Here is an 18,455-nt window from a genome sequence, read left to right on the forward strand (position 1 = left end):
TTGACATTTAAAAATGCTTCGGAACTCTTCAATTGTTCTCGGAATTCCGTTGACGTTTAAAAATGCTTCGGAACTCTTGAATTGTTCTCGGAATTCTGCTGACATTTAAAAATGCTTCGGAACTCTTCCATTGTTCTCGGAATTCGGCTGACGTTTAAAAATGCTTCGGAACTCTTCCATTGTTCTCGGAATTCCGTTGAAGTTTAAAAATGCTTCGGAACTCTTCCATTGTTCTCGGAATTCCGTTGAAGTTTAAAAATGCTTCGGAACTCTTCCTTTGTTATCGGAATTCTGCTAAAGTTTAAAAATGCTCGGAACTCTTCCATTGTTCTCAGAATTCCGCTGACGTTTAAAAATGCTTCGGAACTCTTCCATTGTTCTCGGAATTCCGCTGACGTTTAAAAATGCTTCGGAACTCTTCCATTGTTCTCAGAATTCCGCTGAAGTTTAAAAATGCTTCGGAACTCTTCCTTTGTTCTCGGAATTCTGCTAAAGTTTTAAAATACTCGGAACTCTTCCATTGTTCTCAGAATTCCGCTGACGTTTAAAAATGCTTCGGAACTCTTCCATTGTTCTCGGAATTCCGCTGACATTTAAAAATGCTTCGGAACTCTTCCTTTGTTCGCGGAATTCTGCTAAAGTTTAAAAATGCTCGGAACTCTTCCATTGTTCTCAGAATTCCGCTGACGTTTAAAAATGCTTCGGAACTCTTCCATTGTTCTCGGAATTCTGCTGACGTTTAAAAATGCTTCGGAACTCTTCCATTTTTCCCTGAATTACGCTGAAGTTAAAAATGTTTCGTAACTCTTTCATTGTTAGAGGAATTCTGCTGACGTTTAAATATGCTTCGGAACTCTTCCATTGTTCTCAGAATTGCACTTATGTTTAAAAATGCTTCGGAACTCTTAAATTGTTCTCGGAATTCCGCTGAAGTTTAAACAAGCTTCGGAATTCTTCCGTTGTTCCCGGAATTCCGCTGAAGTTTAAAAATGCTTCGGAACTCTTCCATTGTTCTCTCAATTCCGCTGATCTTTAAAAATGCTTCGGAACTCTTCCATTGTTCTCGGAATTCCGCTGAAGTTTAAACATGCTTCGGAACTCTTCCGTTGTTCCCGGAATTCCGCTGAAGTTTAAAAATGCTTCGGAACTCTTCCATTGTTCTCGGAAATCCGCTGAAGTTTCAAAATGTTTCAAAACTCTTCCTTTGTTCTCTGAATTCCGCTGAAGTTTAATAATTCTTCGGAACTCTTGAATTGTTCTCGGAATTGTGCTGACATTTAAAAATGCTTCGGAACTCTGACATTGTTCTCGGAATTCTGCTGAAGTTTAAAAATGCTTTGGAACTCCTCCATTTTTCCCGGAATTCCGCTGAAGATTAAAAATGCTTCGGAACTCTTCCATTGTTCTCGGAATTCCGCTGAAATTTAAAAATGCTACGGAACTCTTCCATTGTTCTCGCAATTCTGCTGAAGTTTAAAAATGCTTCGGAACTCTTCCTTTGTTCTCGGAATTCCGCTGAAGTTTAAACAAGCTTCGGAACTCTTCCGTTGTTCCCGGAATTCCGCTGAAGTTTAAAAATGCTTCGGAACTCTTCCATTGTTCTTGGAATTATGTTGACATTTAAAAATGCTTCGGAACTCTTCAATTGTTCTCGGAATTTCGTTGACGTTTAAAAATGCTTCAGAACTCTTGAATTGTTCTCGGAATTCTGCTATCATTTAAAAATGATTCGGAACTCTTCCATTGTTCTCTGAATTCGGCTGAAGTTTAAAAATGCTTTGGAACTCCTCCATTTTTCCCGGAATTCCGCTGAAGTTTAAAAATGCTTCGGAACTCTTCCATTGTTCTCGGAATTCTGCTGAAGTTTAAAAATGCTTTGGAACTCCTCCATTTTTCCCGGAATTCCGCTGAAGTTTAAAAATGCTTCGGAACTCTTCCATTGTTCTCTAATTCGGCTGAAATTAAAAAATGCTTCGGAACTCTTCCATTGTTCTCTGAATTCGGCTGACGTTTAACAATGCTTCGGAACTCTTCCATTGTTCTCGGAATTCCGCTGAAGTTTAAAAATGCTCCAGGACTCTTCCATTGTTCTCTGAATTCTGCTGAAGCTTAAAAATTTTTCGGAATTCTTCCATTTTTCTCGGAATTCAGCTGAAGTTTAAACAAGCTTCGGAACTCTTCCGTTGTTCCCGGAATTCCGCTGAAGTTTAAAAATGCTTCGGAACTCTTCCATTGTTCTCGGAAATCCGCTGAAGTTTCAAAATGCTTCGGAACTCTTCCTTTGTTCTCTGAATTCCGCTGAAGTTTAAAAATTCTTCGGAACTCTTCCATTGTTCTTCGAATTCTGTTGACATTTAAAAATGCTTCAGAACTCTTCAATTGTTCTCGGAATTCCGTTGACGTTTAAAAATGCTTCGGAACTCTTGATATGTTCTCGGAATTGTGCTGACATTTAAAAATGCTTCGGAACACTTCCATTGTTCTCGGAATTCTGCTGAAGTTTAAAAATGCTTTGGAACTCCTCCATTTTTCCCGGAATTCCGCTGAAGTTTAAAAATGCTTCGGAACTCTTCCATTGTTCTCTAATTCGGCTGAAATTTAAAAATGCTTCGGAACTCTTCCAATGTTCTCGGAATTCTGCTGAAGTTTAAAAATGCTTCGAAACTCTTCCATTGTTCTCGGTATTCCGCTGACGTTTAAAAATGCTTCGGAACTCTTCATTGTTCTCGGAATTCCGCTGAAGTTTAAACAAGCTTCGTAACTCTTCCGTTGTTCCCGGAATTCCGCTGAAGTTTAAAAATGCTTCGGAACTCTTCCATTGTTCTCGGAATTCTGCTGATGTTTAAAAATGCTTCGGAACTCTTCCATTGTTCTCAGAATTCCACTGAAGTTTAAACATGCTTCAGAACTCTTCCGTTGTTTCCGGAATTCCGCTGAAGTTTAAAAATGCTTCGGAACTCTTCTATTGTTCTTGGAAATCCGCTGAAGTTTCAAAATTCTTCGGAACTCTTCCATTGTTCTTGGAATTCTGTTGACATTTAAAAATGCTTCGGAACTCTTCAATTGTTCTCGGAATTCCGTTGACGTTTAAAAATGCTTCGGAACTCTTGAATTGTTCTCGGAATTCTGCTGACATTTAAAAATGCTTCGGAACTCTTCCATTGTTCTCGGAATTCGGCTGACGTTTAAAAATGCTTCGGAACTCTTCCATTGTTCTCGGAATTCCGTTGAAGTTTAAAAATGCTTCGGAACTCTTCCATTGTTCTCGGAATTCCGTTGAAGTTTAAAAATGCTTCGGAACTCTTCCTTTGTTATCGGAATTCTGCTAAAGTTTAAAAATGCTCGGAACTCTTCCATTGTTCTCAGAATTCCGCTGACGTTTAAAAATGCTTCGGAACTCTTCCATTGTTCTCGGAATTCCGCTGACGTTTAAAAATGCTTCGGAACTCTTCCATTGTTCTCAGAATTCCGCTGAAGTTTAAAAATGCTTCGGAACTCTTCCTTTGTTCTCGGAATTCTGCTAAAGTTTTAAAATACTCGGAACTCTTCCATTGTTCTCAGAATTCCGCTGACGTTTAAAAATGCTTCGGAACTCTTCCATTGTTCTCGGAATTCCGCTGACATTTAAAAATGCTTCGGAACTCTTCCTTTGTTCGCGGAATTCTGCTAAAGTTTAAAAATGCTCGGAACTCTTCCATTGTTCTCAGAATTCCGCTGACGTTTAAAAATGCTTCGGAACTCTTCCATTGTTCTCGGAATTCTGCTGACGTTTAAAAATGCTTCGGAACTCTTCCATTTTTCCCTGAATTACGCTGAAGTTAAAAATGTTTCGTAACTCTTTCATTGTTAGAGGAATTCTGCTGACGTTTAAATATGCTTCGGAACTCTTCCATTGTTCTCAGAATTGCACTTATGTTTAAAAATGCTTCGGAACTCTTAAATTGTTCTCGGAATTCCGCTGAAGTTTAAACAAGCTTCGGAATTCTTCCGTTGTTCCCGGAATTCCGCTGAAGTTTAAAAATGCTTCGGAACTCTTCCATTGTTCTCGCAATTCCGCTGATCTTTAAAAATGCTTCGGAACTGTTCCATTGTTCTCGGAATTCCGCTGAAGTTTAAACATGCTTCGGAACTCTTCCGTTGTTCCCGGAATTCCACTGAAGTTTAAAAATGCTTCGGAACTCTTCCATTGTTCTCGGAAATCCGCTGAAGTTTCAAAATGTTTCAAAACTCTTCCTTTGTTCTCTGAATTCCGCTGAAGTTTAATAATTCTTCGGAACTCTTGAATTGTTCTCGGAATTGTGCTGACATTTAAAAATGCTTCGGAACTCTGACATTGTTCTCGGAATTCTGCTGAAGTTTAAAAATGCTTTGGAACTCCTCCATTTTTCCCGGAATTCCGCTGAAGATTAAAAATGCTTCGGAACTCTTCCATTGTTCTCGGAATTCCGCTGAAATTTAAAAATGCTACGGAACTCTTCCATTGTTCTTGCAATTCTGCTGAAGTTTAAAAATGCTTCGGAACTCTTCCTTTGTTCTCGGAATTCCGCTGAAGTTTAAACAAGCTTCGGAACTCTTCCGTTGTTCCCGGAATTCCGCTGAAGTTTAAAAATGCTTCAGAACTCTTCCATTGTTCTTGGAATTATGTTGACATTTAAAAATGCTTCGGAACTCTTCAATTGTTCTCGGAATTTCGTTGACGTTTAAAAATGCTTCAGAACTCTTGAATTGTTCTCGGAATTCTGCTATCATTTAAAAATGATTCGGAACTCTTCCATTGTTCTCTGAATTCGGCTGAAGTTTAAAAATGCTTTGGAACTCCTCCATTTTTCCCGGAATTCCGCTGAAGTTTAAAAATGTTTCGGAACTCTTCCATTGTTCTCGGAATTCTGCTGAAGTTTACAAATGCTTTGGAACTCCTCCATTTTTCCCGGAATTCCGCTGAAGTTTAAAAATGCTTCGGAACTCTTCCATTGTTCTCTAATTCGGCTGAAATTTAAAAATTCTTCGGAACTCTTCCATTGTTCTCGGAATTCTGCTGAAGTTTAAAAATGCTTCGGAACTCTTCCATTGTTCTCGGTATTCCGCTGACGTTTAAAAATGCTTCGGAACTCTTCATTGTTCTCGGAATTCCGCTGAAGTTTAAACAAGCTTCGTAACTCTTCCGTTGTTCCCGGAATTCCGCTGAAGTTTAAAAATGCTTCGGAACTCTTCCATTGTTCTCGGAATTCTGCTGATGTTTAAAAATGCTTCGGAACGCTTCCATTGTTCTCAGAATTCCACTGAAGTTTAAACATGCTTCAGAACTCTTCCGTTGTTTCCGGAATTCCGCTGAAGTTTAAAAATGCTTCGGAACTCTTCTATTGTTCTTGGAAATCCGCTGAAGTTTCAAAATGCTTCGGAGCTCTTCCTTTGTTCTCGGAATTCCGCTGAAGTTTAAAAATTCTTCGGAACTCTTCCATTGTTCTTGGAATTCTGTTGACATTTAAAAATGCTTCGGAACTCTTCAATTGTTCTCGGAATTCCGTTGACGTTTAAAAATGCTTCGGAACTCTTGAATTGTTCTCGGAATTCTGCTGACATTTAAAAATGCTTCGGAACTCTTCCATTGTTCTCGGAATTCGGCTGACGTTTAAAAATTCTTCGGAACTCTTCCATTGTTCTCGGAATTCCGCTTAAGTTTAAAAATGCTCCCGGACTCTTCCATTGTTCTCGGAATTCCGCTGAAGTTTAAAAATGCTTCGGAATTCTTCCATTGTTCCCGGAATTCAGCTGAAGTTTAAAAATGCTTCGGAACTCTTCCTTTGTTCTCGGAATTCCGCTGACGTTTAAAAATGCTTCGGAACTCTTCATTGTTCTCGGAATTCCGCTGAAGTTTAAACAAGCTTCGTAACTCTTCCGTTGTTCCCGGAATTCCGCTGAAGTTTAAAAATGCTTCGGAACTCTTCCATTGTTCTCGGAATTCTGCTGATGTTTAAAAATGCTTCGGAACTCTTCCATTGTTCTCAGAATTCCACTGAAGTTTAAACATGATTCAGAACTCTTCCGTTGTTTCCGGAATTCCGTTGAAGTTTAAAAATGCTCCCGGACTCTTCCATTGTTCCCGGAATTCAGCTGAAGTTTAAAAATGCTTCGGAACTCTTCCTTTGTTCTCGGAATTCCGCTGACATTTAAAAATGCTCCGGAACTCTTCCATTGTTCTCGGAATTCCGTTGAAGTTTAAAAATGCTTCGGAACTCTTCCTTTGTTATCGGAATTCTGCTAAAGTTTAAAAATGCTCGGAACTCTTCCATTGTTCTCAGAATTCCGCTGACGTTTAAAAATGCTTCGGAACTCTTCCATTGTTCTCCGAATTCCGCTGACGTTTAAAAATGCTTCGGAACTCTTCCATATTTCCCTGAATTATGCTGAAGTTAAAAATGTTTCGTAACTCTTTCATTGTTCCCGGAATTCCGCTGAAGTTTAAACAAGCTTCGTAATTCTTCCGTTGTTCCCGGAATTCCGCTGAAGTTTAAAAATTCTTCGGAACTCTTCCATTGTTCTTGGAATTCTGCTGAAGTTTAAAAATGCTTCGGAACTTTTCCATTGTTCTCGGAATTCCGCTGAAATTTAAAAATGCTTCGGAACTCTTCCATTGTTCTCGGAATTCTGCTGATGTTTAAAAATGCTTCGGAACTCTTCCATTGTTCTCAGAAATCCACTGAAGTTTAAACATGCTTTGGAACTCTTCCGTTGTTTCCTGAATTCCGCTGAAGTTTAAAAAGGCTTCAGAACTTTTCTATTGTTCTTGGAAATCCGCTGAAGTTTCAAAATGCTTAAGAACTCTTCCTTTGTTCTCGGAATTCAGCTGAAGTTTCAAAATGCTTCGGAACTCTTCCTTTGTTCTCTGAATTCCGCTGACGTTTAAAAATGCTTCGGAACTCTTCCATTGTTCTCAGAATTCCGCTGAAGTTTAAAAATGCTTCGGAACTCTTCCTTTGTTCTCGGAATTCTGCTAAAGTTTTAAAATACTCGGAACTCTTCCATTGTTCTCAGAATTCCGCTGACGTTTAAAAATGCTTCGGAACTCTTCCATTGTTCTCGGAATTCCGCTGACATTTAAAAATGCTTCGGAACTCTTCCTTTGTTCGCGGAATTCTGCTAAAGTTTAAAAATGCTCGGAACTCTTCCATTGTTCTCAGAATTCCGCTGACGTTTAAAAATGCTTCGGAACTCTTCCATTGTTCTCGGAATTCCACTGACATTTAAAAATGCTTCGGAACTCTTCCTTTGTTCGCGGAATTCTGCTAAAGTTTAAAAATGCTCGGAACTCTTCCATTGTTCTCAGAATTCCGCTGACGTTTAAAAATGCTTCGGAACTCTTCCATTGTTCTCGGAATTCTGCTGACGTTTAAAAATGCTTCGGAACTCTTCCATTTTTCCCTGAATTACGCTGAAGTTAAAAATGTTTCGTAACTCTTTCATTGTTAGAGGAATTCTGCTGACGTTTAAATATGCTTCGGAACTCTTCCATTGTTCTCAGAATTGCACTTATGTTTAAAAATGCTTCGGAACTCTTAAATTGTTCTCGGAATTCCGCTGAAGTTTAAACAAGCTTCGGAATTCTTCCGTTGTTCCCGGAATTCCGCTGAAGTTTAAAAATGCTTCGGAACTCTTCCATTGTTCTCTCAATTCCGCTGATCTTTAAAAATGCTTCGGAACTCTTCCATTGTTCTCGGAATTCCGCTGAAGTTTAAACATGCTTCGGAACTCTTCCGTTGTTCCCGGAATTCCGCTGAAGTTTAAAAATGCTTCGGAACTCTTCCATTGTTCTCGGAAATCCGCTGAAGTTTCAAAATGTTTCAAAACTCTTCCTTTGTTCTCTGAATTCCGCTGAAGTTTAATAATTCTTCGGAACTCTTGAATTGTTCTCGGAATTGTGCTGACATTTAAAAATGCTTCGGAACTCTGACATTGTTCTCGGAATTCTGCTGAAGTTTAAAAATGCTTTGGAACTCCTCCATTTTTCCCGGAATTCCGCTGAAGATTAAAAATGCTTCGGAACTCTTCCATTGTTCTCGGAATTCCGCTGAAATTTAAAAATGCTACGGAACTCTTCCATTGTTCTCGCAATTCTGCTGAAGTTTAAAAATGCTTCGGAACTCTTCCTTTGTTCTCGGAATTCCGCTGAAGTTTAAACAAGCTTCGGAACTCTTCCGTTGTTCCCGGAATTCCGCTGAAGTTTAAAAATGCTTCGGAACTCTTCCATTGTTCTTGGAATTATGTTGACATTTAAAAATGCTTCGGAACTCTTCAATTGTTCTCGGAATTTCGTTGACGTTTAAAAATGCTTCAGAACTCTTGAATTGTTCTTGGAATTCTGCTATCATTTAAAAATGATTCGGAACTCTTCCATTGTTCTCTGAATTCGGCTGAAGTTTAAAAATGCTTTGGAACTCCTCCATTTTTCCCGGAATTCCGCTGAAGTTTAAAAATGCTTCGGAACTCTTCCATTGTTCTCGGAATTCTGCTGAAGTTTAAAAATGCTTTGGAACTCCTCCATTTTTCCCGGAATTCCGCTGAAGTTTAAAAATGCTTCGGAACTCTTCCATTGTTCTCTAATTCGGCTGAAATTAAAAAATGCTTCGGAACTCTTCCATTGTTCTCTGAATTCGGCTGACGTTTAACAATGCTTCGGAACTCTTCCATTGTTCTCGGAATTCCGCTGAAGTTTAAAAATGCTCCAGGACTCTTCCATTGTTCTCTGAATTCTGCTGAAGCTTAAAAATTTTTCGGAATTCTTCCATTTTTCTCGGAATTCAGCTGAAGTTTAAACAAGCTTCGGAACTCTTCCGTTGTTCCCGGAATTCCGCTGAAGTTTAAAAATGCTTCGGAACTCTTCCATTGTTCTCGGAAATCCGCTGAAGTTTCAAAATGCTTCGGAACTCTTCCTTTGTTCTCTGAATTCCGCTGAAGTTTAAAAATTCTTCGGAACTCTTCCATTGTTCTTCGAATTCTGTTGACATTTAAAAATGCTTCAGAACTCTTCAATTGTTCTCGGAATTCCGTTGACGTTTAAAAATGCTTCGGAACTCTTGATATGTTCTCGGAATTGTGCTGACATTTAAAAATGCTTCGGAACACTTCCATTGTTCTCGGAATTCTGCTGAAGTTTAAAAATGCTTTGGAACTCCTCCATTTTTCCCGGAATTCCGCTGAAGTTTAAAAATGCTTCGGAACTCTTCCATTGTTCTCTAATTCGGCTGAAATTTAAAAATGCTTCGGAACTCTTCCAATGTTCTCGGAATTCTGCTGAAGTTTAAAAATGCTTCGAAACTCTTCCATTGTTCTCGGTATTCCGCTGACGTTTAAAAATGCTTCGGAACTCTTCATTGTTCTCGGAATTCCGCTGAAGTTTAAACAAGCTTCGTAACTCTTCCGTTGTTCCCGGAATTCCGCTGAAGTTTAAAAATGCTTCGGAACTCTTCCATTGTTCTCGGAATTCTGCTGATGTTTAAAAATGCTTCGGAACTCTTCCATTGTTCTCAGAATTCCACTGAAGTTTAAACATGCTTCAGAACTCTTCCGTTGTTTCCGGAATTCCGCTGAAGTTTAAAAATGCTTCGGAACTCTTCTATTGTTCTTGGAAATCCGCTGAAGTTTCAAAATTCTTCGGAACTCTTCCATTGTTCTTGGAATTCTGTTGACATTTAAAAATGCTTCGGAACTCTTCAATTGTTCTCGGAATTCCGTTGACGTTTAAAAATGCTTCGGAACTCTTGAATTGTTCTCGGAATTCTGCTGACATTTAAAAATGCTTCGGAACTCTTCCATTGTTCTCGGAATTCGGCTGACGTTTAAAAATGCTTCGGAACTCTTCCATTGTTCTCGGAATTCCGTTGAAGTTTAAAAATGCTTCGGAACTCTTCCATTGTTCTCGGAATTCCGTTGAAGTTTAAAAATGCTTCGGAACTCTTCCTTTGTTATCGGAATTCTGCTAAAGTTTAAAAATGCTCGGAACTCTTCCATTGTTCTCAGAATTCCGCTGACGTTTAAAAATGCTTCGGAACTCTTCCATTGTTCTCGGAATTCCGCTGACGTTTAAAAATGCTTCGGAACTCTTCCATTGTTCTCAGAATTCCGCTGAAGTTTAAAAATGCTTCGGAACTCTTCCTTTGTTCTCGGAATTCTGCTAAAGTTTTAAAATACTCGGAACTCTTCCATTGTTCTCAGAATTCCGCTGACGTTTAAAAATGCTTCGGAACTCTTCCATTGTTCTCGGAATTCCGCTGACATTTAAAAATGCTTCGGAACTCTTCCTTTGTTCGCGGAATTCTGCTAAAGTTTAAAAATGCTCGGAACTCTTCCATTGTTCTCAGAATTCCGCTGACGTTTAAAAATGCTTCGGAACTCTTCCATTGTTCTCGGAATTCTGCTGACGTTTAAAAATGCTTCGGAACTCTTCCATTTTTCCCTGAATTACGCTGAAGTTAAAAATGTTTCGTAACTCTTTCATTGTTAGAGGAATTCTGCTGACGTTTAAATATGCTTCGGAACTCTTCCATTGTTCTCAGAATTGCACTTATGTTTAAAAATGCTTCGGAACTCTTAAATTGTTCTCGGAATTCCGCTGAAGTTTAAACAAGCTTCGGAATTCTTCCGTTGTTCCCGGAATTCCGCTGAAGTTTAAAAATGCTTCGGAACTCTTCCATTGTTCTCGCAATTCCGCTGATCTTTAAAAATGCTTCGGAACTGTTCCATTGTTCTCGGAATTCCGCTGAAGTTTAAACATGCTTCGGAACTCTTCCGTTGTTCCCGGAATTCCACTGAAGTTTAAAAATGCTTCGGAACTCTTCCATTGTTCTCGGAAATCCGCTGAAGTTTCAAAATGTTTCAAAACTCTTCCTTTGTTCTCTGAATTCCGCTGAAGTTTAATAATTCTTCGGAACTCTTGAATTGTTCTCGGAATTGTGCTGACATTTAAAAATGCTTCGGAACTCTGACATTGTTCTCGGAATTCTGCTGAAGTTTAAAAATGCTTTGGAACTCCTCCATTTTTCCCGGAATTCCGCTGAAGATTAAAAATGCTTCGGAACTCTTCCATTGTTCTCGGAATTCCGCTGAAATTTAAAAATGCTACGGAACTCTTCCATTGTTCTTGCAATTCTGCTGAAGTTTAAAAATGCTTCGGAACTCTTCCTTTGTTCTCGGAATTCCGCTGAAGTTTAAACAAGCTTCGGAACTCTTCCGTTGTTCCCGGAATTCCGCTGAAGTTTAAAAATGCTTCAGAACTCTTCCATTGTTCTTGGAATTATGTTGACATTTAAAAATGCTTCGGAACTCTTCAATTGTTCTCGGAATTTCGTTGACGTTTAAAAATGCTTCAGAACTCTTGAATTGTTCTCGGAATTCTGCTATCATTTAAAAATGATTCGGAACTCTTCCATTGTTCTCTGAATTCGGCTGAAGTTTAAAAATGCTTTGGAACTCCTCCATTTTTCCCGGAATTCCGCTGAAGTTTAAAAATGTTTCGGAACTCTTCCATTGTTCTCGGAATTCTGCTGAAGTTTACAAATGCTTTGGAACTCCTCCATTTTTCCCGGAATTCCGCTGAAGTTTAAAAATGCTTCGGAACTCTTCCATTGTTCTCTAATTCGGCTGAAATTTAAAAATTCTTCGGAACTCTTCCATTGTTCTCGGAATTCTGCTGAAGTTTAAAAATGCTTCGGAACTCTTCCATTGTTCTCGGTATTCCGCTGACGTTTAAAAATGCTTCGGAACTCTTCATTGTTCTCGGAATTCCGCTGAAGTTTAAACAAGCTTCGTAACTCTTCCGTTGTTCCCGGAATTCCGCTGAAGTTTAAAAATGCTTCGGAACTCTTCCATTGTTCTCGGAATTCTGCTGATGTTTAAAAATGCTTCGGAACGCTTCCATTGTTCTCAGAATTCCACTGAAGTTTAAACATGCTTCAGAACTCTTCCGTTGTTTCCGGAATTCCGCTGAAGTTTAAAAATGCTTCGGAACTCTTCTATTGTTCTTGGAAATCCGCTGAAGTTTCAAAATGCTTCGGAGCTCTTCCTTTGTTCTCGGAATTCCGCTGAAGTTTAAAAATTCTTCGGAACTCTTCCATTGTTCTTGGAATTCTGTTGACATTTAAAAATGCTTCGGAACTCTTCAATTGTTCTCGGAATTCCGTTGACGTTTAAAAATGCTTCGGAACTCTTGAATTGTTCTCGGAATTCTGCTGACATTTAAAAATGCTTCGGAACTCTTCCATTGTTCTCGGAATTCGGCTGACGTTTAAAAATTCTTCGGAACTCTTCCATTGTTCTCGGAATTCCGCTTAAGTTTAAAAATGCTCCCGGACTCTTCCATTGTTCTCGGAATTCCGCTGAAGTTTAAAAATGCTTCGGAATTCTTCCATTGTTCCCGGAATTCAGCTGAAGTTTAAAAATGCTTCGGAACTCTTCCTTTGTTCTCGGAATTCCGCTGACGTTTAAAAATGCTTCGGAACTCTTCATTGTTCTCGGAATTCCGCTGAAGTTTAAACAAGCTTCGTAACTCTTCCGTTGTTCCCGGAATTCCGCTGAAGTTTAAAAATGCTTCGGAACTCTTCCATTGTTCTCGGAATTCTGCTGATGTTTAAAAATGCTTCGGAACTCTTCCATTGTTCTCAGAATTCCACTGAAGTTTAAACATGATTCAGAACTCTTCCGTTGTTTCCGGAATTCCGTTGAAGTTTAAAAATGCTCCCGGACTCTTCCATTGTTCCCGGAATTCAGCTGAAGTTTAAAAATGCTTCGGAACTCTTCCTTTGTTCTCGGAATTCCGCTGACATTTAAAAATGCTCCGGAACTCTTCCATTGTTCTCGGAATTCCGTTGAAGTTTAAAAATGCTTCGGAACTCTTCCTTTGTTATCGGAATTCTGCTAAAGTTTAAAAATGCTCGGAACTCTTCCATTGTTCTCAGAATTCCGCTGACGTTTAAAAATGCTTCGGAACTCTTCCATTGTTCTCCGAATTCCGCTGACGTTTAAAAATGCTTCGGAACTCTTCCATATTTCCCTGAATTATGCTGAAGTTAAAAATGTTTCGTAACTCTTTCATTGTTCCCGGAATTCCGCTGAAGTTTAAACAAGCTTCGTAATTCTTCCGTTGTTCCCGGAATTCCGCTGAAGTTTAAAAATTCTTCGGAACTCTTCCATTGTTCTTGGAATTCTGCTGAAGTTTAAAAATGCTTCGGAACTCTTCCATTGTTCTCGGAATTCCGCTGAAATTTAAAAATGCTTCGGAACTCTTCCATTGTTCTCGGAATTCTGCTGATGTTTAAAAATGCTTCGGAACTCTTCCATTGTTCTCAGAAATCCACTGAAGTTTAAACATGCTTTGGAACTCTTCCGTTGTTTCCTGAATTCCGCTGAAGTTTAAAAAGGCTTCGGAACTTTTCTATTGTTCTTGGAAATCCGCTGAAGTTTCAAAATGCTTAAGAACTCTTCCTTTGTTCTCGGAATTCAGCTGAAGTTTCAAAATGCTTCGGAACTCTTCCTTTGTTCTCTGAATTCCGCTGAAGTTTAAAAATTCTTCGGAACTCTTCCATTGTTCTTGGAATTCTGTTGACATTTAAAAATGCTTCGGAACTCTTCAATTGTTCTCGGAATTCTGTTGACATTTAAAAATGCTTCGGAACTTTTCAATTGTTCTCGGAATTCTGCGGACGTTTAAAAATGCTTCGGACCTCTTCCATTGTTCTCGGAATTCCGCTGAAGTTTAAAAATGCTTCGGAACTCTTCCTTTGTTCTCGGAATTCTGCTAAAGTTTAAAAATGCTCGGAACTATTCCATTGTTCTCAGAATTCCGCTGACGTTTAAAAATGCTTCAGAACTCTTCCATTGTTCTCGGAATTCCGCTGACGTTTAAAAATGCATCGGAACTCTTCCATTTTTCCCTGAATTACGCTGAAGTTAAAAATGTTTCGTAACTCTTTCATTGTTAGAGGAATTCTGCTGACGTTTCAAAATGCTTCGGAACTCTTCCATTGTTCTCAGAATTGCACTGATGTTTAAAAATGCTTCGGAACTCGTCAATTGTTCTCGGAATTCCGCTGAAGTTTAAACATGCTTCGGAACTCTTCCGTTGTTCCCGGAATTCCGCTGAAGTTTAAAAATGCTTCGGAACTCTTCCATTTTTCTCGGAAATCCGCTGAAGTTTCAAAATTCTTCGGAACTCTTCCTTTGTTCTCTGAATTCCGCTGAAGTTTAAAAATTCTTCGGAACTCTTCCATTGTTCTTGGAATTCTGTTGACATTTAAAAATGCTTCGGAACTCTTCAATTGTTCTCGGAATTCCGTTGACGTTTAAAAATGCTTCTGAACTCTTGAATTGTTCTCGGAATTCCGCTGAAATTTAAAAATGCTTCGGAACTCTTCCAATGTTCTCGGAATTCTGCTGAAGTTTAAAAATGCTTCTTAACTCTTCCATTGTTCTCAGAATTCCGCTGACGTTTAAAAATGCTTCGGAACTCTTCCATTGTTCTCGGAATTTCTCTGAAGTTTAAACAAGCTTCGGAACTCTTCCGTTGGTCCCGGAATTTTGCTGAAGTTTAAAAATGCTTTGGAACTCTTCCATTGTTCTCGGAATTCCGCTGATGTTTAAAAATGCTTCGGAACTCTTCCATTGTTCTCGGAATTCCGCTGAAGTTTAAACATGCTTCGGAACTCTTCCGTTGTTCCCAGAATTCCGCTGAAGTTTAAAAATGCTTCGGAACTCTTCCATTGTTCTCGGAAATCCGCTGAAGTTTAAAAATTCTTCGGAACTCTTCAATTGTTCTCGGAATTCCGTTGACGTTTAAAAATGCTTCGGAACTCTTGAATTGTTCTCGGAATTGTGCTGACATTTAAAAATGCTTCGGAACTCTTCCATTGTTCTCGGAATTCTGCTCAAGTTTAAAAATGCTTTGGAACTCCTCCATTTTTCCCGGAATTCCGCTGAAGTTTAAAAATGCTTCGGAACTCTTCCATTGTTCTCGGAATTCTGCTGACGTTTAAAAATGCTTCGGAACTCTTCCATTGTTCTCGGAATTCCGCTGAAGTTTAAACAAGCTTCGGAACTCTTCCGTTGTTCCTGGAATTCCGCTGAAGTTTAAAAATGCTTCGGAACTCTTCCATTGTTCTCGGAATTCTCCTGATGTTTAAAAATGCTTCGGAACTCTTCCATTGTTCTCAGAATTCCACTGAAGTTTAAACATACTTCGGAACTCTTCCGTTGTTTCCTGAATTCTGCTGAAGTTTAAAAATGCTTCGGAACTCTTCTATGGTTCTTGGAAATCCGCTGAAGTTTCAAAATGCTTCGGAACTCTTCCTTTGTTCTCGGAATTCCGCTGAAGTTTCAAAATGCTTCGGAACTCTTCCTTTGTTCTCTGAATTCCGCTGAAGTTTAAAAATTCTTCGGAACTCTTCCATTGTTCTTGGAATTCTGTTGACATTTGAAAATGCTTCGGAACTCTTCAATTGTTCTCGGAATTCTGTTGACATTTAAAAATGCTTCGAAACTCTTCAATTGTTCTGGGAATTTTGCTGACGTTTAAAAATGCTTCGGAACTCTTCCATTGTTTTCAGAATTCCGCTGAAGTTTAAAAATGCTTCGGAACTCTTCCTTTGTTCTCGGAATTCTGCTAAAGTTTAAAAATGCTCGGAACTCTTCCATTGTTCTCAGAATTCCGCTGAAGTTAAAAATGTTTCGCAACTCTTTCATTGTTAGAGGAATTCTGCTGACGTTTAAAAATGCTTCGGAACTCTTCCATTGTTCTCGGAATTCCGCTGAAGTTTAAACAAGCTTCGGAACTCTTCCGTTGTTCCCGGAATTCCGCTGAAGTTTAAAAATGCTTCGGAACTCTTCCATTGTTCTCGGAATTCCGCTGATGTTTAAAAATGCTTCGGAACTCTTCCATTGTTCTCCGAATTCCGCTGAAGTTTAAACATGCTTCGGAACTCTTCCGTTGTTCCCGGAATTCCGCTGAAGTTTAAAAATGCTTCGGAACTCTTCCATTGTTCTCGGAAATCCGCTGAAGTTTCAAAATGCTTCGGAACTCTTCCTTTGTTCTCTGAATTCCGCTGAAGTTTAAAAATTCTTCGGAACTCTTCCATTGTTCTTGGAATTCTGTTGACATTTAAAACTGCTTCGGAACTCTTCAATTGTTCTCGGAATTCCGTTGACGTTTAAAAATGCTTCGGAACTCTTGAATTGTTCTCGGAATTGTGCTGACATTTAAAAATGCTTCGGAACTCTTCCATTGTTCTCGGAATTCTGCTGAAGTTTAAAAATGCTTTGGAACTCCTCTATTTTTACCGGAATTCCGCTGAAGTTTAAAAATGCTTCAGAACTCTTCCATTGTTCTCGGAATTCCGCTGAAATTTAAAAATGCTTCGGAATTCTTTCAATGTTCTCGGAATTCTGCTGAAGTTTAAAAATGCTTCGGAACTCTTCCATTGTTCTCGGAATTCCGCTGACGTTTATAAATGCTTCGAAACTCTTCCATTGTTCTCGGAATTCCGCTGAAGTTTAAACAAGCTTCGAAACTCTTCCGTTGTTCCCGAAATTCCGCTGAAGTTTAAAAATGCTTCGGAAGTCTTCCATTGTTCTCGGAATTCTGCTGATGTTTAAAAATGCTTCGGAACTCTTCCATTGTTCTCAGAATTCCACTGAAGTTTAAACACGCTTCGGAACTCTTCCATTGTTTCTGGAATTCCGCTAAAGTTTAAAAATGCTTCGGAACTTTTCTATTGTTCTTGGAAATCCGCTGAAGTTTCAAAATGCTTCGGAGCTCTTCCATTGTTCTAGGAATTCCGCTGAAGTTTATAAATTCTTCGGAACTCTTCCATTGTTCTTGGAATTCTGTTGACATTTAAAAATGCTTCGGAACTCTTCAATTGTTTTCGGAATTCCGTTGACGTTTAAAAATGCTTCTGAACTCTTGAATTGTTCTCGGAATTCCGCTGAAATTTAAAAATGCTTCGGAACTCTTCCAATGTTCTCGGAATTCTGCTGAAGTTTAAAAATGCTTCTTAACTCTTCCATTGTTCTCAGAATTCCGCTGACGTTTAAAAATGCTTCGGAACTCTTCCATTGTTCTCGGAATTTCTCTGAAGTTTAAACAAGCTTCGGAACTCTTCCGTTGGTCCCGGAATTTTGCTGAAGTTTAAAAATGCTTTGGAACTCTTCCATTGTTCTCGGAATTCCGCTGATGTTTAAAAATGCTTCGGAACTCTTCCATTGTTCTCGGAATTCCGCTGAAGTTTAAACATGCTTCGGAACTCTTCCGTTGTTCCCAGAATTCCGCTGAAGTTTAAAAATGCTTCGGAACTCTTCCATTGTTCTCGGAAATCCGCTGAAGTTTAAAAATTCTTCGGAACTCTTCAATTGTTCTCGGAATTCCGTTGACGTTTAAAAATGCTTCGGAACTCTTGAATTGTTCTCGGAATTGTGCTGACATTTAAAAATGCTTCGGAACTCTTCCATTGTTCTCGGAATTCTGCTCAAGTTTAAAAATGCTTTGGAACTCCTCCATTTTTCCCGGAATTCCGCTGAAGTTTAAAAATGCTTCGGAACTCTTCCATTGTTCTCGGAATTCTGCTGACGTTTAAAAATGCTTCGGAACTCTTCCATTGTTCTCGGAATTCCGCTGAAGTTTAAACAAGCTTCGGAACTCTTCCGTTGTTCCTGGAATTCCGCTGAAGTTTAAAAATGCTTCGGAACTCTTCCATTGTTCTCGGAATTCTCCTGATGTTTAAAAATGCTTCGGAACTCTTCCATTGTTCTCAGAATTCCACTGAAGTTTAAACATACTTCGGAACTCTTCCGTTGTTTCCTGAATTCTGCTGAAGTTTAAAAATGCTTCGGAACTCTTCTATGGTTCTTGGAAATCCGCTGAAGTTTCAAAATGCTTCGGAACTCTTCCTTTGTTCTCGGAATTCCGCTGAAGTTTCAAAATGCTTCGGAACTCTTCCTTTGTTCTCTGAATTCCGCTGAAGTTTAAAAATTCTTCGGAACTCTTCCATTGTTCTTGGAATTCTGTTGACATTTGAAAATGCTTCGGAACTCTTCAATTGTTCTCGGAATTCTGTTGACATTTAAAAATGCTTCGAAACTCTTCAATTGTTCTGGGAATTTTGCTGACGTTTAAAAATGCTTCGGAACTCTTCCATTGTTTTCAGAATTCCGCTGAAGTTTAAAAATGCTTCGGAACTCTTCCTTTGTTCTCGGAATTCTGCTAAAGTTTAAAAATGCTCGGAACTCTTCCATTGTTCTCAGAATTCCGCTGAAGTTAAAAATGTTTCGCAACTCTTTCATTGTTAGAGGAATTCTGCTGACGTTTAAAAATGCTTCGGAACTCTTCCATTGTTCTCGGAATTCCGCTGAAGTTTAAACAAGCTTCGGAACTCTTCCGTTGTTCCCGGAATTCCGCTGAAGTTTAAAAATGCTTC

This window comes from Phyllobates terribilis, unplaced genomic scaffold (assembly GCF_046119375.1).
Source record: "Phyllobates terribilis strain yellow unplaced genomic scaffold, ASM4611937v1 Scaffold_9__5_contigs__length_417890890, whole genome shotgun sequence".
Classification (NCBI taxonomy): Eukaryota; Metazoa; Chordata; class Amphibia; order Anura; family Dendrobatidae; genus Phyllobates; species Phyllobates terribilis.